Raw genomic sequence first — 27284 nt, 5'->3', positions numbered from 1 at the left:
ATCTGCTCACGATTATGATCATTCAGGTGTGTACCTACAGTAGGCTTTTTGCAGTGTTATTTACAGAATAGTTTGGGCATTTCCCAGACCTGCAGGTTATGCTCCGGTCTGTGTGGTCAGTAGATGTGTGCAGCCAATAGGATGAATGATCCCATTTGCAGGGAAAGCTGAGTGCTTTACATTTCATTTCATCTCAATTGAAGCCTGTTGTGAGCAAACTCTATAAAAGTGTGAATCTCAATGAGCCCTTTATCAATTATTTACTAAGAAAGCCAAAATATTACTGAGCGTACCTGAGCACACGCTCAAAATAGCAATGATTTTATTGCATAATAAATGCCCAGGAGTCAGCAAGCCTCGCTACACCAAATTAGGAACTAAATGGGGACAAATGGTGAGCTACTACGAACACTGACTGTAAAACAAGGAGAACACAAACTACAATAGTCATTGGCAACTATGTGACTGACAGTAGGAAAGATTAGATTTGTGTCGTTTTTAGTACTATACAAAAAAAATCTAAAGAAAAAACCCGATCCATTCCAAGAAAAATATGACACTAAGGGCTATTTCACACATTCCGGCTCCTGCCGGGCGGGGAAAACCAGTATGGCCAGGAAGCCGTGCAGCACACAGCAGTTTAGAATGGAGGGTATGGCCACAGCCCAGCAGCCGTCCCTTCCAGTGGTGGGATCCGGCTGCAACCGGACGGCCGGGCCGTGGCCGTCCCGTTTGAATGGACACAATAGTGTCCATTAACAACTACTGTGTGCGGCACGGCTTTTGGCCGTGCGGGATTTCGCCGCCCGGCAGGAGCCGGAGTGTGTGAAATAGCCCTAAGGGGCCGGTTCACTCGTAGTGAACTCAATTTGGCCCCTGCCCCGTGCATGTGCAAACCATGAGTGCGATTTATACTGTTGCTGTGCCGTTCGCAGGGACGGGGGCAGTGGCAGCGCTAGGCCATGGGAATGATCACTTGTTTCATTGGTGTTCTCATGTAAATGCTGGGCATTCCCATGGGTACGCAGGCGGGAGAAAGTGTGCCGGGGGTGGAAAGCCCACCCTGTCATTGTACCGGTGGCCGCAAATATAAGTCAGTCTCGGTGACCATCGAATGATTTCTGTTGCTGAGGGTAAATGCTAGGGGATGCACCTTCCTAACACATCCCCTGTCATGGTGGCGAGGGGAAACGGCGGTGGCGGGTCGGCGACTATTCGGTGTGGCGGCATCACAGAGGCTTAGTAAACTGCAAGTTTTGCAGCTTACTGAGCCAACCAGAATGACCTCCTAAATGAAAACAACCAGTAAAGAAATATAGAAGAGTAATAATAGTATATTATGTATACTAAAAATAGGATAATATATTACCACGGCTTATTGCGGCAAGAAATTAAGGTTCGCCCAAATGTATTTAAAACCACTTGATGTGTAAAATAAAATGCTGATCACTAATCTGATCGCTGCTTTCTGGGGCAGCTGTGAGGCCATCAGAGCAGCCACAGCCAGGGAGGAACCCTACAGATCCCTCTCCTGGAAAATTGTGTTGAAAATAGCCCATAGGCTACAATCATTTGCACCATCTAGATGGCATTAGCCACTGGGGGCAAGCTCTAGAATGCTTCAATGGGAGATCTAAGGGTTCTGGTTGCAGTTTGAAAATGGTGGAACTAAAGCAGATATCTCTGATGTCTGCTGTGATCTGCTCCACAGGTGTTTTGGGGTAATATTTTACAAATTTCTTTTGATAAATGGGTATTTAAATATGTTATACAATATTACAAAACTAGTTATGTAATGATATAAAACAAATATCAGGACTTCAATTAAATGCTAATATACTAACTATCTAGCAGTATACAGATGGAGAGCTTCTGATCCTTTGCCGGGGATCTCCAGCTTGCCTGCGCTGGTGATCGCCGACGCAGAAGCGCTCCATCTGAGTGGGACGCGCATGCGTCTCACACGCATGTGCGTCCCAGTTTCAGGATGGCGCCGCGGCGGCATCCTACCCGTCTCCTCTTCAGGGAGACGGCCAGGGATAGGGGGGATGGTGGGGCAGCGAGGGGCACAGGGGGAGGCGGCGGGGGCGGCGGATCCAGCTCCGTAACTGCAGGGTGCGCGAGTGTCTCATGCGCGCACGGCCCTGGCGAGAGCCATTTGAATTTGCAGCTGTGCGATCAGGTTTGAATCGGGCCCTCTGATAGATCAGTAACCTGCATTTCTGGCTCTGCACAATGTAATACTGTAAATCTATTACATTACATTGCACACGTTCCACTAATATTTATTTTCCCATTTCAGCTACGTTATACCCGCAGGGCATTTTATTTTGCCAGCATCTGTGAGTGCTGTGATTGGCACAGATGTAACTGGCATCGTGTGTCTGTGTGTGACATGACATTCTCAGGGAACATTAGCAGGAGCTCCTAGGAGAAATCTAGTACTTACAGGAACATTCACAGCAGGCAGTCTAGGACACATCTGTCCTGATTCACACAGTATATTATTATACTGATGCCGTACCTTACCCGTGTATTATGGTGCTTTTATCAGATGTGGTTGGAGTGAACATCGCTGCTGGAATCAGTGTTGCGGCTGACGTCACATGTTTTGTTATAGGGCCTCAGTGCCCTATAGCAAAACATTCTAATTCCTTTATTTAGTCATTTGTATCATTTGTCTAAAATGTGTATTTATAATGCAAGTCCCAGCATCCAGTGATTGGGCTTTAGCTAGTTCAGGTGCTACCTTCTCATACCTCCCAATACACAATGCTAAGAGATCCAGATTGGTCTCCACCAGTGTTCCTTCTAAGCTGTGCGCACGTGCGCACACAACTCGACGAGCGTGTGCACAGACATTACAACAGAGCGCACAAAGCAGAAGTTGTCACTTTTTTGCAGTTGTGGACTCAATTAATGTGTGTTTCACCCATTAACCTCATTGTCTGCTGTGTTTTGAATGTTTAAATGTTTAATATAATTTTGAAGTAAAGTTAAAACAATTGCTGAACGTCATTTTACAGATATATATAAGTGGCGCACAAAAATTTAAATTTTCTTCCAAAGTTGCACAGCCAAAATCTATAGCCGCACACAGCCTTCGTAAAATTAGAGGGAACATTGGTCTCCACCTCCTGCAGCGTGTGACTGTAGTGTCCGTAGCGGAACCTGCCACATTTCTGCAGTTGCTGGATCAGGCCAGAATACCGCCATCCTCGTTATCCTTTTTTTCGGTGCTGGGAGCAGAGGAATAACTGTGAGCAGGGCTATTTTTGTGCAGGCTCCAGCAGGAACTGTGGCCCTTATTCTAGTTCACTCTTTCTTACAAAATATTTGTTAGATGGACAAAACCATGTGCACTGCAGGTGAGGCAGGTGTAAAACCCCACCCAAATCTAATTATCTCTGCACAAGTAACACCTGCCTCACCTGCAGTGAACATGGTTTTGTCCATCTAACAAATATTTTGTCAGAAAGAGTGAACTAGAATAAGGGCCACAGTTCCTGCTAGAGCCTGCACAAAAATAGCCCTGACTGTGAGGCAATGGAGTCATCTGCCACCAGGCTCCTGCTCCCAAGGGGGCACCTCTCCTCCCCTGCAAATGTAAATCCATTAATTGAAAGCCATGGATATAGCTTCTGTGGCTGAGTTCTGAAATATACTGTATATGTGTTTTCTCTCTCGCTCTCTCTTTATCCCCAGCCCCGCAGGCTCCAACTGTAATGCTGCAGATAATTTCTAGGGCTTGCCTACCCTCCCAGAATGGCCCTTGAGGCTCCTGAAAATCAGGGCCCCCTCCCGGCCCACCAGAAGTTTGTAAAATCCGGCCGATTCGTGGGTGTACGTGGAGGGGCTAAAATGGCGCAATTTGTGCCATTTTAGCCCCACCCCCTCCGCATACACCTGCGGATCGTGGTTTTTTTTTGCAATGTGGGCAAGGCTTGATGATGTAGGGTTCTGTTCCAGAGGAGGAGACATTAAATATCGGCAAGTATGACTTGCGGTGCATACATTTAACCGGTATGCAGCCAGTGGATAGACAATGCCCACTAATGGTCGACTGTGATTAGGTCGATGCCTAAAAAGGTCAACATATCTTAGGTCGACACTGGAAAAAAGTCGACGCAAGCTTAATTTGAAAATAGTGTCTAGTGCCAACTGGACCCCATCAGTGCCACAATTGGCGTTTTAACCAAATGGGCCGGGCTTAGGCCGCAGGCTGTCTGCCACGCTCTATATGGTTTGTGCGCAGAAAGGGAGTACAAAAGATTCATAGGGATTTGTGAAGGGCAGAGCGCAGGACTGTGCAGTAACAAGGTGTCACATGCCCTCTATTTGTGATCTCTACTGATATCGTGTGGCTTACAAGGAAGAGAAAACATAAAGCAATTTCTGACTGCCTTCATCCAGGCTTGACCTTGGAGCTTACAAACTAAAGATAATATTTCTATAACAAGCGGAACCGTAATCTATTGAAGCTGGCAGGATTTCAGCCTCCAAACCGGAGATGCCTAGGCTGCTTGACATGCCATTTTATTTAACCGTCAGATTCAATATTGAATACATTTATATTTATGTGTGAGACCATTGCACGCTATAAATATATGCCTCTGATAAACCGATAGTCTAGATATGGCTTCAAGGCTCTTGGGTCCGTTCTGCCAAAAATGTATTTATTAAATCCAAAATAGTGTCCAGTTGAGTGAATTTTTTATTACGATTTTATGCAACAATTTGTATATTTAAACAAACGGAAATTTAGAAATTTGTGATTAATGGACCTACTACTTCTATATAATATTTACTTTTTATAAATCTATACTAAAATAATGTGCAAATACAGTATGTGTTCAAACTTTTTTCACATTATTTTAGTTTTTTGTAAATTTAACCATGGGAATAGTAATAATAAGATGGCGCTCTTTCTCCAATAGGACTCAAGGTCCTTAACAGATAGAATGAATGTAAGACAGTACAGGAACAGTGAAGTACAGAAAAGCTTTTCATAAACAATACTTAAGGGACTGAAGGAAATGCTTGAGTAAACAGAAAAGTCTTCAGTCTGTTTTTGAAGCATTCTAGAGTGGGGGGCCTCTCGAACTATGCAGAGAAAGGGCCAGCGCCGTAACTATAATTTGCCCCCCCCACGATAATAAAGCACGCCCCCCCACCACCCTGGCCGCCCATGCCCCCCCATCCCCCGCATATTTACCTGTATTCGCTGCGTTGGTCCCGGCTCCCCTCCTGGCTTCATTCTGATGCTATGAAACACGGACCATCACAAAATGTCCGCCCCCATACAGTAGACAGTTTCACGGAACAGTATGCTATATGGGGGCGGACATTTTATGATAGCCCTTCGCAATAGCATCAGAATGAAGCCAGGGGAGCCGGGACCACCGCAGCGAATATAGGTAAAGCTGCGGGGGATGGGGCATTACAATAGCACCGCAGCCTCCAAGCGCCCGCACTTTCCCAGCGCCTCCCCGCGACCACGGGGGCTGCGGTGCTGTAGTTACGCCACTGGGAAGGGTGTTCCATAAAATCAGAGCTGCATGGCTAAAAGTTTGACCCCCAGATGAATTACGGGAGATCCTAGGTACTGCTATAAATCCTTCATCTACATACCGCAGTAATCGGGTGGGACAGTGTGGAATCAGAAGCTGCTTCAGGTACCTTGGGTCTTGGTCATGTAGGGCTTTGAAACTTAGTAAGTTGATCTTGAAAATGCAAGCGAAAAAGTGGGGTAGGGTTCTGGAAAAAGTGGCGCTGAATGAAGGAAATATCTGTACTTATCTTTTCATGGGAATCCTTTTCGACTTCTGGTACTCTTTTACTTCATTATTCGTAATGAAATGTTATAAGGTACATATATAATGGTATCTTTTCAAATGGTGGGTGCGTACCCGTACTCACGGAGTATTAGGCGATGATACTCCTCAAAAGGTTTTTTTCAAATATCCTTATTCAAGGAAGAAAGGGGGTGTGCAATTCTCTTATGACAAGTAAGAATTTATTTGGTATAAAACACACATCCAAAAATTAAAAATTATATTAAAATGTGTCCTTCACTCCTTCGGTGAAATGAGGGAGGTAAGGAGATTGGGTCTTGATCCACAGTGTAATACCGGTATACACCCAGATGTTAAATGGTGGGATCTTACCTTTTCTCCAACCTTCACCTCAAACACTTACAGATTGAAAGGCAATATCCTCCTTCCAACGCGTTTCGAGCTGTTGCTCTTTATCAAGGCATGGAGGTAATGCTGGCTGAAATCATATTTATAGGATATCTTAAAAATGGCTGAACTTCCTGTTCCTGTCTATTAATTAACTTAACTTTTTCGAATTTCCCTTTGTGTTACACATTGTTATCCTTTATAGACCCTTATATACTTATTTTTATCACTTTACAATAAAAAGGAATGTGTAATAAAAACTTAGTTCAAAATTAGAGTCTTTTTCCCGCCAAATGAGCGGGGTTCCATCCGGGGTATCTGGGAAATGTAGTTTTTTTTGGAGAGGGGGACTTGGTTTTACCCTGGTGCGGTTTTACTAGGCGCCGGGTTTTCTGGGAACTGTAGTTTCCATAGCATACACTATAACTCCGTGACCGGAAGTAGTCACGGAGCTCCGTTTGTATTCTGGGGATCGTAGTTCCCACAGGCGGCTTCGTCTGGCGTCGCCTGAAGTGCCGTCGGAAACGCGTCACTTGCTCCGGCATTCTGGGGATCGTAGTTAGTTGTTTTCTAGTCCAGAGAATGCCATTCTTTCATTCGCGGATCTGCCCGATCCTCCCGGAAGTTGTCATCAAGTTACTAATGTGTGCTTCTGGATAATGTAGTCTTATTGGCGCCGTGGATGTTCTAGATATTCCTCGAAGTTTAAAATGTATATGCGCCATAATTCTTTATCAAATATGAGAATGAAATCGATGCTTATGAACAAGAAAAATGGGGAAGAATAAAAATGATGATATTTCATTTCTGAGTTTTCTTTTCTTCTAAATAGCAAAATGATCATGAGGTTGCCATGGTGACCCCTACAATGTTATTCCATTAATTTATGTATCCCTTTTATTTGTTTTTATTCTGAAAAAAAAACAAAGATAGTAGGTATCAATTAATTGCATAATAAATATATTATAAAAATGAAATAAGATCAAAATTCATCAAAAATAGGAAGGAGAACATTTTTTTAAAAAGGGAGAAGGAATTAAAAACATTATGGCTTATAGGAACCATTTTAACTCAAAATCGTTGTTTAAACCTGAGGGCTTCAGAGTTTTTAGATCGAAAATAAGTCTCATTTCTGATTTCGCCAGGTTTGATTCTATGTTCTTGTCTCTCCAGGTACTTTTTATATGTCTCAGGCCAATGAATTTTTTAATATGTTCAGGGCCGCAGTTATATGTTGATCTGAAATGGTTAGACAAGTGGTGGGTTTGTAATCCTTTCCGAATATTTCGCAGATGTTCTGATAGTCTTATCTTTAATGCCCTAGTTGTTCTGCCAATGTAACTTAGACCACATGAGCATTCTATCAAATAAATGACGTTCTGTGTATCACATGTGATGAAGTCTTTGATTTTAGTGTTATTGACTGTGACTTCTGTGTATTTAGAGGTGGAGTCCTTTATGTTTCTGCAACCCAAACACATGCCGCATCTGTAGAATCCTTTCGATCTGATGAGATTTCTTGTGGTTGTTGGGAGTGCACTGCGAACTAGGGAACTTTTGAGGTTTTTTGACTTCCTATAAATGAACGACAGTTTTTTGTGAATGATTTCTTTCAATACAGGGTCTCTGGTTAACAGGTGCCAGTTTTTTTATATTATGTTCTCCATTTGTTTAAACTGGGTATCGTAACCTGTAATTAGAGACCACTTTGCTTTATCTTTGTTATATTGAAGTTTTTTCTTATCTTTGTTCTCCCCTTTTAGGAGGTCTTCTCTCTCTCTTCCCATTACTTCTTCCATGATAGGGGCGAGGTCTTCATCCTTGTATCCTTTTTCTATGAAATTATTCTTCATTTCTGACATCTTTTGTCTGCAGACTTGTTGGTCACTGCAGTTTCTTTTGACTCGCAAAAATTGTCCTTTTGGCACACCTTTCAACCATGTAGCATGGTGTTGACTATCTGTTGAGATATAAGTATTGGTATCTGTCGGTTTTTGATATATTTTTTTATTAATCTGATTATTATTAATGTAAATGGTTAAATCCAAAAAATTGGTTTGTACATTACTGATGGTTGCTGTTAATTGAATATTAAAGTAATTGTTGTTTATGGTGTTCAAAAATTCAGTTAATTCAGTTTCCTGGCCTTCCCAAAGAATGAGAATATCATCGATATATCTATACCTTGAAATCTTGAAAATGATTTGCCATTTTATGGGACGCCAGTGAAGGGAGTAGAGAATGGGTGTTTTTTGTGCCTTATTGTAATCCACTGTAATGCTATATGGAATGGCATCCATTATGTGGTTGCATTCATTGCCATTTGATCTGTGATGTTATACATTGTGAAATAATATGTCATGTATTGTTATATTATCAATTCTAATATAATTTTTGATATCATCCATTAAGATGTTATCAATTGTAATGCAATCTATGTTCGCAACAACTATTGTGATGTACTTTTTATTGTCATTCATTGTGATGTCAACTGTGTTGTCATAAATCACAGTGAATAACATCAGAATAGATAACATCCTAGATTACATCACAATGAATAGGAGACATCATAGTGGATATCATAGAGGATATAATCACATTTGTTCAAATAAATAAAATCACAGCGAACTGTACATCACAATGGATGACATAAAAGAGAACATTACAAATGGATGACATCACAGATGATATCTTGATAATTTACCTCAAAATGACATCACAATAGTGACATGACTGGATGATGTGCCAATCACAATGCTTGGCATACAAATAGGTGATATGACTGGATGACTTCAAATTGAAAACATAAAATGAATAACGTCACAGATGTCTCTTAGGCAGTGAGAGTCAGCATTGCAAACTCTCGAGTTAGATATTAAGAGCAGTAACAGACAAGTTCACTTTCATACATACTGTAGTTTATTTTAATGAAATTAGAATGGATCCTATTTTAGACTGATTTGGTTTACCCTTAGCTAATTGCTCTGCCTGGAGTAATTCAAGTACTTTGCACATCCTTACCCTAGAGGGTGCACTTAACGCATATTTTCACTCGGAACCTCAGTAGCTGTATCAATGCATCAAATAAACCCTCTGGGGCTATCCGCGTGAGAAACCCCATATCACATGGAATCTATGAGATAATGTGCATTACCTACATGTTTATTGTGTGGGGAAACTGCAGGATAATTGAATAGCTCCGGGCCTTAAACCTGGAGTAAACACCATGGGTAATTGAATCAGCCGTATACCGCCTGTACTAATTTACTTAGCACAGCTTTCAACTCCTGTTGGACTTTACACCAGTCAGGAGGAGGTTGAATTTCAAAGATAATTTATAAAACGAAATTGTCAATGCTGAATAAAATTTTGCCTCTTTATATAAAATAAGTCTTTGTACTATGAGTATAGGAAGCGCTAGAAACAATATAATTGTGCCCTGGATCCATGAATTAAAATAACGAAACAGCATAGTTCTTAGACACTGGCAGAGCTGTCAATTTACTAATGAACCCACCGTCCAGTTATATGAGTCCTTATGTGACCACACTTTGCTAAACAGTCCCAGTAACCATTTCCTTTTTCAGTTCATTGATGCAAACAATGAAACTATGTCAGATCCAAACCCGCAGAATTAAACAACAACAACAAAAGGTTTAATCAATACACCTTGGGTAAATTAGCAAAATTTTTCCATTGTGATTTGAATCCTGGTAGCATGTCCGCAGTAAATCCAGCACCAGGGTGTCCTGGAATAATAATTAGTTTGTGCCCTGAATACCAGTTGGAGAAAAGTTACTTTCAAATAGAGGAGATCAATTACAATGTGGAAGGCCGCTGTAGTGTAAGTGGTTGGTGGTATGGATTTCTTACTTATCGGAGCCTTCTGAGTGATATCTTTTTAAAAAAAAGTCTAGTGTGTACATTTATATACAGGACATAGAAATGTTCAGCAAGTGGTACCTCACTTTAAAGAGTACTGTTAAACCATGATAGTCGGAGTGGGAAATAGTAACAGTGTTGGGAAATATTAAGGTATTTGTTTAAATGTAATAGATTTTAGGCAACTATATATATATATACAAGTTGAATATCCCTTATCCAAAAGCATTTTGGATAATGGAGTTTTTCGCATTTTGGATAAGGGATTTTTATGCATTTTGGTATATATTTTTTTCCCATACTTACCTGGTCCCCTGGTGGTGCCCCGATGGTCCCCCGACATCCATGGTGTCCTCCGGCATCCACGGCAGCGTTCAGGATCCTTTTTTAGCTGCATCTCCGGTCCCAGGGGTGCATTGCGCAAGTGCGCGGGCACACCAGTGACATCACCAGCCCGCCCAAGCACTCTCGCAAAGCACCCCTGGTACGGGACCGGATATGTCGCTGAAGAGGATCTCGGAGGCCGCCTTGGACATCGGGGGATGAGGTATGTATGAAAAAAAGTGTGGGGGGAAAAAAACCCGGAAATATTCTGAAAAACCACTGTTTTTGGAATATTTTGTTTTTTGGAATAAATGGATAAGGGAGACCCGACCTGTATGTATATATATATATATATATATATATATATATATATACATCCTGACGAAAGTTGAATAAACTGAAACGTTGATCACAGCTGTGGTGTCCCACGCCTGAATTCTTATCTTTAAAAGTCCTGTGAGTGCCTCTGATATTCGGTTATATATATATATATATATATATATATATATATATATAACCGAATATCAGAGGCACTCACAGGACTTTTAAAGATAAGAATTCAGGCGTGGGACACCACAGCTGTGATCAACGTTTCAGTTTATTCAACTTTCTCTCTCTCTCTCTCTCTCTCTCTCTCTATATATATATGTATATATATATATATATAGAGAGAGAGAGAGAGAGAGAGCAGGGGTTTGGCACTCCTTGTGACAAAAATGCAGCTACGCCGGTGCCAGCACAAAACGGATATAGAAGACTTGCGGTGGGGCACTCGTGGCAATTGTAGAGAAGCAAAAAGATTTGCCAGCTGGTTTTCAAGCAGTTTTGCTGCTTGAAAACCAGCTGGCAAATCTTTTTGCTTCTCTACAATTGCCACGAGTGCCCCACCGCAAGTCTTCTATATATATATATATATATATATATGCAGTTTTCAGCGGCACTCAGTAATATGAAAGAACGACAGAACGCCAAATGACGCCTGGCGTCATTTGGCGTTCTGTCGTTCTTTCATATTACTGAGTGCCGCTGAAAACTGCATATATCGGGACGGACCTAGTCTGTGGACAAGTCCTGTCTATGTGAAGGCACCGGGAACAGTAAACCGTCTACCCTAATAGTGAGTGCCGGGACCTCCAAGCAATATATATATATATATATATATATATATATATATATATATATATATATTTAACCTTGAGTCTACAGCGTTGCATTTAATACATTTCATAACCAGACAAAACAACTATTATACTTGTTGGTTTCCATACATACCATAGTTAAATTAATAATCCATTAAGGGTTTTCTATAAGCTTTGTTATCCATAATGGGAAACGCATTTCAGTTTTACGAAACAATTGAAAAAATGGTCCTCTCACCTTCGTATATATGGCAGCCAATCATTTTGCAGTGTGAATCAAGTCTTTTGAGAATACAACCTAGGAACTAATGTAAGTGACAGGTCCAGTTTATGTTCAGAATGACAGCACAATAGAAAGTGATTTCCTTTTTTGACAAATGTGTTATAGTTACCAGGGAGAGCCATACATATGTGAGAGGTATGAAAGTTCTCTGGGTAGAGGTAAGTAAATAATTCACCAGTAAATAAAGAGAAAGATCATGAATTGTGAATGACTCTTGAAAATAATTGATGTCACAATAAAACAAAGCATACGCTGGCGTGTTTGAAACTCAGCGGCCCGGTATAATTTCTCGCCTACAAAGGGACATAAAAGCGCAGATCTTTTTTTTTTTTTACATCAGTCTGACAGTAACTGTCAATCATCTTAGTAAATAAATGCTAAATATAATAAGCACAAATTTTTGATAATCAAATATCATTGGTGTATTTAGGAGTTTACATAAAATGTTAGTTTTACTAAACTAAGAGACTTTTGTGATTTTGATAGAAGAGTTGTTGTTTGGGTCGCTAAGCCATCATATGGGCCCAGGCAGGTGCTAAAGGAGATGTGGTTGCACTTAGGGGTATGGGCAAACCTCATTCCACATACACAGTGGTGTCAAGGGGGGGGGGGGAATTCAGGTTACTTTTTATATGGGCCTTTCTCTCCCCTGCTCAGTGCCATGTGCTGAGTTGCAGCCTGTCCTCTCCCTCTGTGTGTGCAATTATCAATGATGATTCCACCCACCACCCGCTCCCTGCAAAAATTTTGTTTTTTTTTCACGGGGCGTAGCTATTGCCCCCTCCCGTTGGAGCTCTGCCTGATAAAATCAGGGCAGTTTTTTGGGACTGGGAGACATCCTGAGAGAAGTTGCTTAAACAAATATTTAGAGACGCCACAGTCTACTTGGTAACTAGTGGCTTAACAATAGCCCTGCAGACTCCGCGGTCGCGGGGAGGTGCTGAGTAAGTGTGGGCGCTGGGGGTCGGCGGGGCTATTGATGTGCTGCACTGCTGCCAGGGCCTGGAACCAACTTTATGAATGAATGAATGAAATGTTACCACTCCAGAGCTATTAGCATAGCTACCTTAAGCCCAATGGTAACTTGTTTTGTAGGGGCCCAAACAAACCAAGCACTTCAGCCACAAAAGTGTCAGTCCCTGTTGTTGATGCATTTGGCTTGTTAATTTGTGCATATACAGTACTTTTTAATATCCAACATAAGGGTGGGCTGAGAGGTGGTAAAAATTGACTGGAAATGACTGGACATTAGTGTTATTAAGATTAATAATACTTCAGGAACAAAAAAAATGCCTAAACTATGTGATTTTAATAAAAAAAAATAATACAAAATCAGTTACAACATTTAGGCAAATCTAAAACCAAACCTGGATGATGAAATAGAAACAAAATCAGAAAAAAAATGGCATGGGGCACATCTCTAGCGTAAACAGATTTAATGCAATATTGGAACAGCCTTCTATGATTATACGTATGAGTTTCCCCAAGTCTCATATTATTTGCAATATCATCTACATATATATTTCTATTATGCCATTGTTTCAAAGATATGTTGCAAAACGCTAGCCTGCCATTTACAATGCATGACCATTGTGTTGTTGGAAAATGTGAATTATTCAACTCTCCCTGTGCACATGCTGGTTGACCTGGAATATTTGGCCTACTATTTTTGGAAACTGAAAAAGCCGAACTGCGTGCGGTGAAACGCGTCAAGTAACTGGTGCTTTTTGTTCAAGGGCCCACCATTATGCTACTCTTATACCCATGTCCATCTGATGCCGATTGAGCTCATTTGGATGTCCTTTTCTCCATACCAGCGGATGCCTGCAGCTTGGCCAGGCGGCAACAGAGCTCTTCTAGCACCAATGAGCTCTGACAGCACAGCACGGCCACTCAGCAGAATCTGCCAGGTGGTGACAGAGCGCTGCCGTCGCTATAGAGCTCTGACAGCAAGGCAATGGTGCACAGCCGATTCTACTTTCCGTAGTCACTACATTCAGCAGCCGTGCAGATGGCTCCCAGTGGCCCTCCAACATTTACGGAGATATTCTAATAATGCCAGTATCTAGCTATTAAGTTTAAATTCTATAACACGCACTTGTATTGATGTTTTATACCCTCGGGAGGTAATTTGATTAGATACTGTGTTGTGTTAATAAATTGTATTTTATATGTTATTCATTCTATGTGTTTATATTTTAATAAGCGCCACCTGGTTCGTGTTTGCTAGTCTGGAAACTGTGACAGTGATTTGCAGCGACCAACTAAGCAGGAATAAGGAGTACAATGCTCCACCTGGTAAATAGAAAATGACTTTGCAGACCTGGGCCCTATTACCCCAAACACATGGGAAGATGCCCTGGGAGCCTCTCGTGTGGCTACGACTTCTGCCTGCTTCCAACAACTACATTTATTTATTTTGCATCGAGTATATATCACCCCAAACCGCCTGTTTAGAATAGGTGGATGGAACAATACGAAATGCCCAAAGTGTGACTCACTGGACAGTACCCTTTGGCATTTGCTATGGTCTTGTCCTGTGGTGAATGCTTTTTGCCAAGATGTAATAAGAATTATAGGGGGGAAATTTACTAAGATGTATATTCTACTTCACATGTGATGTTGCTATGGGCAACCAATCAGATTCTGTCTACTATCTTCTAGAGGGTGCTAAATAAATAAGAAGTAGATTCTGATTGGTTGCCCAAAGCAACAACACATGTGAAGTATAATACACATCTTAGTAGTATTTCATTTATTTATAAGGTGCCACAAAGTGTCTGCAGCGCCATACATAGAAAACAAAAAATTACAAGGTAACGTACAGGTTGTGTTGATAAAATACAGCATAAATAGAGGTATAGCTGGTAGAACTAAAATCAGCATCAGTTCTGAAGTAGGTGTGGAAATTGTCGAGGAGACTGAAGATGAAGTAGAGGAAGGGAAGAACAGGACAGGAGCATTGGTGAGGTCAAGAGATAGGGTGAGTATGTGAGGAAGGAGGGCCCTACTTATAAGAGTAACAGACTGAAAGAAGGTGGGTAGACGAACAAAAAACAATAGGATAAGTAGGATTGGATGGGAACGGATGGAGGGGTAGGGTAGGCAGGATAGAAGGAGCGAAAGAGGTTAGGAGGAGGAGGAGGGATAGGCTAGTCGGAAGAAGAGGGTTTTGAGGGAGTGCTATAAGGAGGTAAGGGAATCATAAAGTCTAATGGGTGGCGGGAGGTTGTTCCAGTGCAGGGGGGGCAGCGTGAGAGAAGTCTTGGACACGGGAGTGGGAGGAGGCGATTAGGTGAGAGGTCAGTCAGCGGCGGAGCGAAGAGGACGGGAGGGAGTGTGGATCGAGATCAGTGGAGAGATGTAAGGAGCGGTGGAGGAGGAGAGAGCCTTGTAGGTGGTGGTGAGGAGTTTAAAGAGAACTCGGAAAGGAATGGGGAGCCAGTGAAAAGATAGACAGAGGGGGGAGGAGGAGGTAGAGCGGCGGAAGAGGAAGATGAACCTAGCAGCGGCATTAAGAATGGATTGGAGAGGGGCGAGAGGTAGCCCGGAGAGAATGATGCTGCCGTAGTCAAGGCGGGAGATGACAAGAGAGTGAATGAGAATTTTGGTCGCGTCAGTGGAGAGGAATGGTCTGATGCCTGAGATGTTGCGGAGGTGAAAGCGGCAAGACTGTGAGAGAGCACGAATGTGAAGAGAGGGAGGAGCCGATGATGACACCGAGGCAGCGCATTTGGTCGGTGGAGGTGATCTTAGTTTCACCAATGCTGATGGAGATAGTGGGAGAAGAGGGGATGTTCAGGGATGGAAGATTAGAAGTTCAGTTTTAGCCATGTTTAGTTTCAGGAAGCGTTGGCCATGAGGCATTCAGAGACCTTGGACAGGAGTGATGGGGATAGGTCTTAGTAAATTCCCCCCCCTTATCTCTATAGGTACACCGTCAGATATTCTTGCACCTAAAGTCTGTACTCTTGCAGCAATTGATGAGAAAATAATAGACGTACATTGTAGACGCTATAATATTAATTTATGTGCCCCCCCCCCCCCTAGCCTAACCTTAATTTCCTCCATCACCAGGATCCTGATTGAATATTATACAACTCTACATTGGTAAGTAATTTTTGTCAAGGGTTCTAAAGCCTAGGGATGCCAATCCCAGGGCATTTTTTCAATCCCGGGAATCGGGATTGAAAAATGCTCAATCCCAGGAATCCCGGGATCCCGGGATTGGTATCCCTAAAAGAAAATTGCTGCTGTACCCCCACATAACTTACTTTTTGGGAGCTGTGGAGGGGGGCAGGCGGCAGTGGTGCGGGGGCAGGCGTTGGAAATGATGCGTGAGGCTGGGATAGGCCCGCTGGCGAGCGAGTTCCAGGTGCTTGTGATGCCACGCTGCGCAGCGTGACCTATGACCGAATCACGCTGCGCAGGCCACACACCAGGTCGGGAACAGTCGGACAGCGTCTGAGCAGTCTAATCCCAAAATACCGGGATTGGAGTATTGAAATCCCGGACATTTTGGGGCCAAATCCCGGGATTGGCCACCCTATTAAAGCCCCATACACACTAGATGATAGGGGCTGTGGGCAATATAATTAACAAAATTAACTGCGGGTCCCGATATTGTGCATATATACTGAACATTATCAGTATACAATAGTGATGTCACCGAGACCCGCGAAACGTATGGGTCATTTGGCTATATAGCCAAACTGACCTGCATGTTCAGCAGAAATCAGCCATCGTAAATCATGTCTGGGAACGATCGTCATTGATGATATTGAGTTTACACACTAGAGGATATTGTGAAAGATAACATCTTTTGCAATAATCTCTAGTGTGTATTGGTCTTGAGTGTTCCATTTTCTTTAAAAAGTGAAAAACAGAACTAGGTCTGAAATATGACCAAGCCTAGCATCGGCTAATGGAATATACACCACATACACTCATACCTTTTGCAGGCAAGCAGTGCTGAGAACAGGTGCCTCACATAGAAGGATCTCAGGTGCAGGCACTAGTGAGGTGTGATGTCATATTTCTCTGCCAACTGCAAAATATCTCAATGAAAGTAAATAGCAGTGATAATTGCATTACATTTACCATGAGCATGTTTGTGTTGTGGGAGGGTGAATTTTAAAGCAAATGTAGTACAGAGACAAAATGCATGATAAATTCTTGATACAGTATGTTCTATATGGCATAAATGTATGCATGTTACTATGTTATGTCTTTTCATTCAGATGCTGTGATGTTCCATGTAGTGCTGTAGTGTTCCATGTAGTGCTGTCTGCTGCTCCTACTGTACATCATCTATTCAAAGCAGCATCATTTGTCTGTGCTAATGGTGACAGTTATAGTAGATAGTTATAGTAGAGCTCTGTGTCTATGGGGGAGATGTATCAGGCAGTGTGGAGATGTTGCCCTTAGCTTTCACCTACAGTTTTATAGGCCGTTCTTTATAAATGCCTCCTAAAAGTTTATTGGATGCCTTGGGCAACAGGGTGGTCATCAGTGACAAAACTAGGGCACAATAGCCCAAGTGGGGGAGGGGGGCTATGGTGCAGCGGCAAAAGGACTGCATGAAATGTGCTAAAAGGGCCCTCCAAAAATGGCCTCTGCCTTCTAAGAGACGGATGCCAGGGGAGTGCAGCACATACAGGACTACCTGGAAGTGCCAGATTCTGGGAGGTCTTGGTGTGCTGCGAGCATGACAACCCCTGGCAAAGAGAATGTAACCCCCTGGCAATGAGCGTGTAACCCCCTAGCAATGACCATAAAAACCCTCTGGCCACAAGCATGTAACCCACTGGCAATGAGCATAGAAACTCCTGGACATGAGCATAGAAATCCTGACAATGATCATGTAATCCCCTGACAACAGGCATGTAACCCCTGGCAACAAGCATAGAAACCCATGGCAACAAGTATGTAAAACCCTGGCAACAAGCATGTAACCCCCTGGCAATGAGCATAGAAACCCCTGGCTACGAGCATGTAACCCCTTGGCAATGAGCATGTAACCCTCTGACAGCAAGCATGTAACCCCTGGCAGTAAGCATGTAACCCCCTGGCAATGAGCATAGAAACCCATGGCTACAAGCATGTAAGCAACCGCAATGAGCATAGAACACCATGGCAATGAGCATGTAACCCCTTGACAACAAGCATGTAACCCCTGGCAGCAAGCATGTAACCCCGGCAAATGAGCAAAGGAACCCCTGGCAACAAGCAAGTTATCCCCTGGCAATGAGCATAGAACACCCTGGCAACAAGCATGCAACCCCTGGCAATGAGCGTAGAAACTCCTGCTAAACATGTAACCCCTGGCAGCAAGAGTGGAAACCCCATGGCAATAAGCCATGCAACCCCCTGGCAATGAGCAAAATAACCCCTGGGCACAAGCATGTAACCTCCTGGCAATGAGCAAAGAAACCCCTGGCTACAAGCATGTAATCCCCTGGCAATGAGCATAGAAATTCCTGACAACAATCATGTAACCCTCTGGCAACAAGCATCTAGCTCCCTGACAATTAGCAGAGAAACCTGTGGCAATGTGCATGTAAACCCCTGGCAACAACCATGTAAACCCCGATCAATGAGTATAGAAACCTCTGGCAACAAGCATGTGGGTACAAAATAAATAATAATTATATATTTATTTATTTTGGGGGGGGGGCACCAGAATTTCTTTTGGCGAGGGGGTGCAACATTTTTAGTTACACCACTGTTGGTAATAGATGAAGAGACCTGAAAGGACCACATTAAGAAATAATGCGTTATTGCTACACAACCCTCATTCTGTAGCACTTTACAAATATTGTTGCTATCTGTTCACATGGTTTCAGCGATGCGTTCCGACATTTGTCTGTATTTTATTACATAAAATGAAAGGATGTGATTTGCTGGGGACAGAAATACAAAGCCAATATGTGGACCACTTACGGCGCCCATCCAAATTTTTCTTTGATGTTCTCTCAAAGATCCAGACCTTCAGAAATCTACAGAGATCCTATCTGTGCCCACTTTAATCTGGCTTACATACAAACACATGGAGAAACACAAACATGAAAGCACCAACACACACTAAAATATCACAAACATAAAGTCAGCTTCAGCCATACAACCATACATCAGACAGAGAGACACAAATGTTTGGCCATTAAACAAGAAGAATGTTTTGAAGTATTTCCTTGTAACAATGATAAAAGTTTTAACGATCAAGGTTAATTACTTTCTGAAAGTAATGAATTTTATTTTGCATTCTCAACTTGGAAAGCTTTGTTATAGCTGTCAGTTTGTAATCATTTTTCGCTTTCTTCTCACTTGAAAGGTTTATAGTTTCCAAAATCTGATTTATTAATGTTGGCAACATAATGTACTGCATTCAGTCAACAGGGCTGGCATACTCCATAATATTAACTACAGGATGAATACACCTGAGAGCCTGGAATGCAAATGCGAGGCTGAAATGATCAAACTCGGAATTTACAATTTGGCTTAAAAGAAAGCAGATTAACCAACAGCGACACATTATTAATGGGCAATCTCTGAGACTGTTGTGCAAGACACCAGAAAGTGCAGAACAATGTAATTAGAAACAAGTACTTACAATAATATTCCATGATTACATCAATAGAGTGACCGAAACGATTAGTAAGAGTGTTATACAAATTGAAATGAGCTTAAAGTTAACCTTTTGGCTACACACAAAGGCGGCCATTTTGTAGACTGATGCAGTATTCAATAAAATAACCTCGCACAGGCAATATTTTTGTCCTGTTAGTTATATTCCTTTATTCGTCTCTGTCATCTGCTCATTTGCCAACCAAAATTCAGGGAAGCAAAAATTAGGTTCCCTAAAAACTATTCCCTCCGGTGGTAATATGCCCATCGATGTCTTCTGCCAGGGTCACTATCAGGGGGGGGGACTGCCGGAAAGGGGGCCCTGGACTTGAGTCTATCAAGTATAATTTGTCATAAATAAAGTTCACATTTCCCTGGAAGCAATGGGAATCCTTAGCTGCCGGATGAGTGGGTCTCATTGTACTTTTGGGCATCATGTAACAGTGGGGCAGATGTATTAAGCCTTAACAAGAGATAAATACAAGGGTGATAAAGAGAGATAAACGTCCAGCGAATCACCTGCTAACTGCCATGTTACAGCCTGTGTTTAAAAAAAAAAAAAAACTGTAAGGAGCTGATTGGCTGGACAGTTATCTCTCCTTATCAACCTTGCATTTATCTCTTGTTAAGGCTTATTACATCTGCCCCATTGATAAATAGGCCTGAAAGCAACATAAATTGTCAGCCTCACTTGCAGGGTGGACTATAATTTCTATTTAACCTCTGATGACTGAGCCCTGGCAGGACAGGAATCACAAGGGGACAATTTATTGCGACATAAAGAAAATCCACCTTTACTTCCCTTGTATTAGCCTAGGGCGTCTGGAACCCTTAATCGCACCCTGATTGGAGGTGTTATTCTCTTAGCGTTAAGTCCCCAATAAGAAGCGGGTGGGATGCGGGAGATCTGCCTGCTCGTCCAGGGGTGCAGGTGACTAACCAAGCTATTGGGAGTCTTCCGAAACTTCCAGGAAAGTAGGTAAGTATGTCATTGCCATCGGCATTACACTGTTTAGAGAGTTTGACACGTCTGCCCTTAAGTGTGATCTTTACAATGCAGGATGTTACTTTTTATTTTGTAATGGTGATGAAAACATTTATTTTAGGCCTTTGTCTAGCTGATGCAAATGATGAATACCATTCCTATCAGAGCACACCTGAAACCAAAAAAGTTAGCTTGCTTTCAAGGAATATTCCCATAGAGCCACAGTCTAGAGCAGGTACCTACTCATACTTGCCTACTTTTGAAAACTAGTTTCAGGGAGATTGGTAGTAGAATTTTGCACAGCACACCATTGAGGGGGGCGTGTCATGCTCCACCCAAAGGGTGTGTCTAGTTCCACATATGGAAAGATTGTGAAAAGAGATTGTGAATGTTACACCTAGAAGCGCTGGTGTGTACTGCTATAAAATGACTGATATCCAAAGCAGTTAGGCCCTTATTCTGGTTGGTGCGGCCGGAGCCGCACACGGTGCTCCGGCCGCACAAACCAATCCCCGCCCACTAGACGGATCGCCACGGCCGTCCGTACACGGACGGCTGGCGATCCGCATAAAAATGGTGGAGGCGTACGCCTCCACCATGGTGGGAGCTGCCCCCTGCATTCGATGGTCGTCGACCATCGAAGGCAGGTCCGCACGCCCCAGCAGCTCCCGCAAGCTGAGACCACACGGACAATCGTCCGTGTGCTAGCTTGTATGGGGGCTGAGAGCTGACATCCGGCGACGTCAGCTTTCCGCCCCCATGAGTTGCGTCATACCCTCATTACCATGCATACGCCCCGCGTTTGCATGGGAACGCCCATGAAACGCGGGGCGTACACATAGGGAAATGAGGGTATGAAGCCCCTCACGCCCCTATACGCCCCCTTTGCGGCGGACGAAATACGTCTGCGGCGAAGGGGGCTGCACATGCGCAGATTGACCTCTGCGCATGTGCAGAATAAAAACATCGGCGGTACGGCCGCACGCGGGCCGTACCGTCCGAATTAGAATAAGGGCCTTAGTAAGAGCTACTATACTTGGTAAAGTGCTGGGAAATGGCGCTGATGATTCAATGTAAATGTATCTAGCTCTTATTCCTTTTTTTCCCAAAAATGTAACAGTGTAATGTGGGCTAGGTGAAATGAGGGAGATTGCTAGACTAATGAGGGAGAGAGGGAGATTGCTGGTATTTCAGGGAGTCTCCTGCAGAATGCAGCTACTGTATGTACCTACTCCCACTCCTCCACCTACCTCGTTAGAGTTGAAGCACTTAGTGCCTGGGCTTCTTTCCTATTGTACTCTTATGTGAGCAGTCTCTGTTTATTCCAATTTCCTTGTCATTTACGCTGTGTGGTGCTGTGTACTTTAGATAGCACCACGTGTATATTATTATGCATACACAGTTTCCAGCCTAATTTCCTGGGGGAGCATCAGCTTTTACAGGTTTATCCCTGGATATATTAAGCCGTGGAATTTCCTAGGTTTTTTGTAACACTGGGGATCTGCAGCGTGCCATTTATGTGTTTCTCTATATAAGATGCATTTCTTACTACCGCTGTTATTTTCTGAGCTCTGTAAATTAATATTTATTGGGAACGTACTTTTACAAAGCAAACAATGAGATTATGACTTTACAGCGATTGTGACATAATAGTGCAACAAGGTTACGTGACACATAGACATTGATTCTGGTTGGCTCGCAAAGCCGCATTAGGTTGCGGCTTTGCGAGCAGCATTAGGTTGCCACGCCGCCCATACAAAGCCCTGCCCCCTGCTGCTCTGCAAATTTTCCCGCGGCACTGCATAAGGATGTTTTGCTTAAAAATCCATTCACATGCTTGCGCGTGGGCCCGAAATCATTCGATGGTTGCTGACCATCGAATGATTTTTGTAGCACTTGCAAATCTAAGTCAGTCTCTGTTTAGCGGCGCCCTGCTCCAAGAACAGGATGGGCAACGGACATCCAGTGACGTCAGCTGCCTGCTCCCGGAAGGCACTTGGCCGCCGCTGTTTGGAAGCCCAGCGTTTTCCTGGGTGCACCCAGCGTTTTCCTGGGTATTCCCAGGAAATGCAGGGCGTTCGCATGCGAATGCCCCCTGCATGCCCACCACCCGCTACAAGCGCCTCAGGGGGCTAGGCAAGTCTCCGAAGGCACCGGCAGTGAAGACCTGCACATGCGCATAAGTAATTATGTGCATGCACAGGCCGTCAATATTGGACCCTGTTGCGAATTTGCAATGGGCCATACAGACCAGGCAGCGGTGGAGCTACGTGTCACGATGCCCGGAGCATGGACATGTCTCCCCCCCAATTTGTAGCAGCCCCCCCCCCATTTGTAGCAGGCAGCCACCTCTTATCCCCAACCACCCCCACCCCCCCATTAATGATTACTACAGCTACCTTTAGCAAAGGGAGGGGGAGACCGGAGAGTATGAGGAGCCTTTAGGGAGTGTGTGTCCTGACTCCTGCGCTGCCCGACCGTGGCTCCCACAGCCGATATTGTGAGCCATGGCCGGGCGGTGCAGGAGTCAGGACACAGAAGACAGTGGGCAGCAGCGGGAGGCAGACAGAGCAAGCAGGTGGCAGTGCGGCACACAGAGCTGGGGGGTGGGTGGCACACAGAGGGTGGGTGGGCAGCACATAGAGGGTGGGTGAGCTGTACAGGTGCCTTTTATGGTGCACGGCTCTGGCGCCCTCTTAACTCTCGGCGCCTGGTGCTCATGCTCCGCCGGCTCCACCCTCGCTACGCCCCTGAGACCAGGATGACCCCCATAGACTCAGAACCTGTTTCCTTACTTACAAATGTGGGCAATTGCACATACAGATGGAGCCGGGATCCCTCTTGCTGGCGAATCGCCAGACTGTCACCGCTGGCGATCCGCCAGCAGCCCGGCTCTCCATCTGACTGAGTCTCAGTATCCGTGCGGCGGGCGATGGGACCCTGTCCGTCTCCACTTCAGGGAGACGGACAGGGTTAGGGGGGGTGCGGGGAGGCGGTAGGGACCCCGGGGGAACCGTGCGAAAGGGGACGCGCGCATCTCATGCGCGCGCTTCCCCTTTCGCAGATACAGGTGGCGGGGGATGGCGGCTGGCGTCGCCATCGCCATCCCCTGCAAAGACACGCCCCGCTCCATCTGTACTGGACCTGATTCAGTATGAGTTGTAATTTTGCGAAAATTACTAAAACTACACTTCCTGGCGCTAACAAGCTGGGTCCTTCCCAGTGATGCGATTGCCAAATATTAAAATTGCATTGCTAATATGCGATCACTATCAAGCATCAGATTTTGAAAGCTGTACATCCTGCCTCTTACACAATGCAGAGCAGCATACTGTATATTAACACCAGATCCATGAAGATTTAAGCAAAGTTCAGCTTTTCCGATAGCAGCCGCCCATTGCGATGTGTGGACTTGGCACTTTTTGGAGGTTTGACTACATATTTAAGGTTTACATATCCAGCTTCAGCACCTGTGTCTCCATGACCTACTTACGTAGGCAAACACAGTGGGGGGGGGTTCTGTTTGCCTGGAAACCCCCCTCCTCTTGGCATGTGCCTTAAAATATGACAACAATAGCTGGTATATAATATGATCCATAGAGCTGCCACCACACCATGCAGTGTAAGGGACAGAGCAGAGCTGTGTACCAGCTTCTTCTACCACGCTTACTGTATGTGTGGATCTGAGCCCTCATACAGTACATCGCAATGGACCAGAGAGCAGCTGCCAGGAGGAAAAGACAGGAGCCTTACCATGAAGTGGGAGATTGTGAGATAAGTGCAGTACTGGTTCTATTATGTTTATGTATTTATTTATTATATGTTTAACCTTTTCCTGACCACTTATCTAATTTAAATGCTTGAAACAACCTATAATATAGACCATCTGTACTGTTAAATATAAATACTGTATTCCATACAGTATCCACTGTATAAAAAGACCAATTTTTTGGGGCTGTTACCACTCCCCCAGACTCGCGTACTTACTCCAGTAGGAGATTTTGAACCCCCCCCTCTAAAAATCCTGCGTTTGCCACTGACTTACTTACTGTCAGGGCTATTTTTGTGCAGGCTCCAGCAGGATCTGAGGCCATTATTCTAGTTCACTTCAGGGAGACGGACAGGGTTAGGGGGGGTGCGGGGAGGCGGTAGGGACCCCGGGGGAACCGTGCGAAAGGGGACGCGCGCATCTCATGCGCGCGCTTCCCCTTTCGCAGATACAGGTGGCGGGGGATGGCGGCTGGCGTCGCCATCGCCATCCCCTGCAAAGACACGCCCCGCTCCATCTGTACTGGACCTGATTCAGTATGAGTTGTAATTTTGCGAAAATTACTAAAACTACACTTCCTGGCGCTAACAAGCTGGGTCCTTCCCAGTGATGCGATTGCCAAATATTAAAATTGCATTGCTAATATGCGATCACTATCAAGCATCAGATTTTGAAAGCTGTACATCCTGCCTCTTACACAATGCAGAGCAGCATACTGTATATTAACACCAGATCCATGAAGATTTAAGCAAAGTTCAGCTTTTCCGATAGCAGCCGCCCATTGCGATGTGTGGACTTGGCACTTTTTGGAGGTTTGACTACATATTTAAGGTTTACATATCCAGCTTCAGCACCTGTGTCTCCATGACCTACTTACGTAGGCAAACACAGTGGGGGGGGGTTCTGTTTGCCTGGAAACCCCCCTCCTCTTGGCATGTGCCTTAAAATATGACAACAATAGCTGGTATATAATATGATCCATAGAGCTGCCACCACACCATGCAGTGTAAGGGACAGAGCAGAGCTGTGTACCAGCTTCTTCTACCACGCTTACTGTATGTGTGGATCTGAGCCCTCATACAGTACATCGCAATGGACCAGAGAGCAGCTGCCAGGAGGAAAAGACAGGAGCCTTACCATGAAGTGGGAGATTGTGAGATAAGTGCAGTTCTGGTTCTATTATGTTTATGTATTTATTTATTATATGTTTAACCTTTTCCTGACCACTTATCTAATTTAAATGCTTGAAACAACCTATATTATAGACCATCTGTACTGTTAAATATAAATACTGTATTCCATACAGTATCCACTGTATAAAAAGACCAATTTTTTGGGGCTGTTACCACTCCCCCAGACTCGCGTACTTACTCCAGTAGGAGATTTTAACCCCCCCCCCCCTCTAAAAATCCTGTGTTTGCCACTGACTTACTTACTGTGATGTTTTTCTCTCCAGGAGATAGCCAGACAGATTAAGCAGGTGGGAGGTGATGGAGGCGGGACTGGGCTAATCACAGCATTAAGCCCATCCCATTTGAGGGGAAAATGCTGCGATTGGACCAAATTTACATCAAGGCAAATGGCATGACAAGACGCAATTAGCATAGCATTGTTGCCCCTCCTCCGGATTGCTGGTAAGCTCCCCATTCTGTCCACTTCACTAGGGCATAGGCAGAATGTGGGATGGCTGTCCACTCTTCCGAGGTTGTGGGAGACTAACCCCCACAGGATCCAGGAGAATAGGTAAGTATGCTCCATTATAACTTTTACACAATTCAAATTAAGTTGAGAAAATGACCTGGAATTGTATTTTACTGTTAACGAAACATGTCTAGCGGATATTTTTACTCCTATTTTTTTTTAGTTATTGGTCACATTCCGGCATCAGTGGCATTTCCTGTTACAATATAAAAGTTCTCCGGTGCTCTTACCAGTAAGGTGCCTATTAGTGGCAGTAATGCAATACAGATGACCATTAGTAAAGGAGACGTCCAATAGGATACCTTTTAGTGGCATTATCGGCGAATCAGAGAACCATCAAGAAAATTAGTGAACATTTAGATAACATAACCGATAATCAGCAGTAATACCCGCTAAGCTGTCCATTACAATGCCCATTACTTGCCAGTATGGACAGTATGTCCACAGTAGTATTGGAAACGGCCACATAACCCAGCAACAAGCTGTCACCGTTCATATTTACCTAGCAATTTCTATTTCTCTGCCTCCCTCCTTCTGGATTGGAGCTTTTCTACCCATCACACTCATCCAGATAGATGGTACACGGAAATCATACACAATACACCAAAAGGTGTTAAGTTAAACAAATAAATAATTATAATGTATCTATGTTTGTACAGTATATATTTATGCATTTTTAATTGAATATTTGGATTTAAGACTGCTAAGCCAGGGAAAAGAAAGTCAATGAATTGCACAGCATCTTGTATTGTTGTCTCTAAGGTATATGAGTGTTTAATGCAAGACAAACAGTACTGAAAATCAACAGCAAATGATGAGGAAAATCGATACAAAACACTGAGCATAGAATGTGCACCCCAGAGATGGAAGCTTCCTAAATGATTCATTTTAAACGTGAGAATAGGATGAAATGTTCATAAAGGAGAACGCAGGCTGTGTGCGATCATAATGCACCCAAAGTTTACATGATGTAAGCGTTACACACTGTACAGTATGACTAACAAAGTGTAAACATTGCATAAGGCAATGGTGAACGCCTCTTGCGATTGATTTACCCAAGTGGAGCCTGATGCGCCTTGGAAAACAATAAAAAATAAAATCTATTTATTCTTCTATCTTCTACACATAATTCCTGGTCACTCTGTTGCTCAGTGTATTATATAGTGCTCACTCTGACGCTCCCTGTATTGTATGATGGCCATTGCAATACATGGTGATTACTGCAGGCAATGAAAAGGTGTGTGGCAAAAGACACCATGGATAGTTGTTCCACAATTGTTATAATTTTCTCTGCTGAAACTGAAAGTGAGGCAAAGGAAAATGCCCTGTGGTAGAAAATCCATGGAGCACATGTACTCTTGTCTGTGGCTCAGCTTGCTGGGGAGGCTGCTACTTT

The sequence above is a fragment of the Crinia signifera genome, chromosome 2 (assembly GCF_055691185.1).
Source record: "Crinia signifera chromosome 2, ASM5569118v1, whole genome shotgun sequence".
NCBI classification, from domain to species: domain Eukaryota; kingdom Metazoa; phylum Chordata; class Amphibia; order Anura; family Myobatrachidae; genus Crinia; species Crinia signifera.
Note: the sequence above shows the minus strand (reverse complement) of the source record.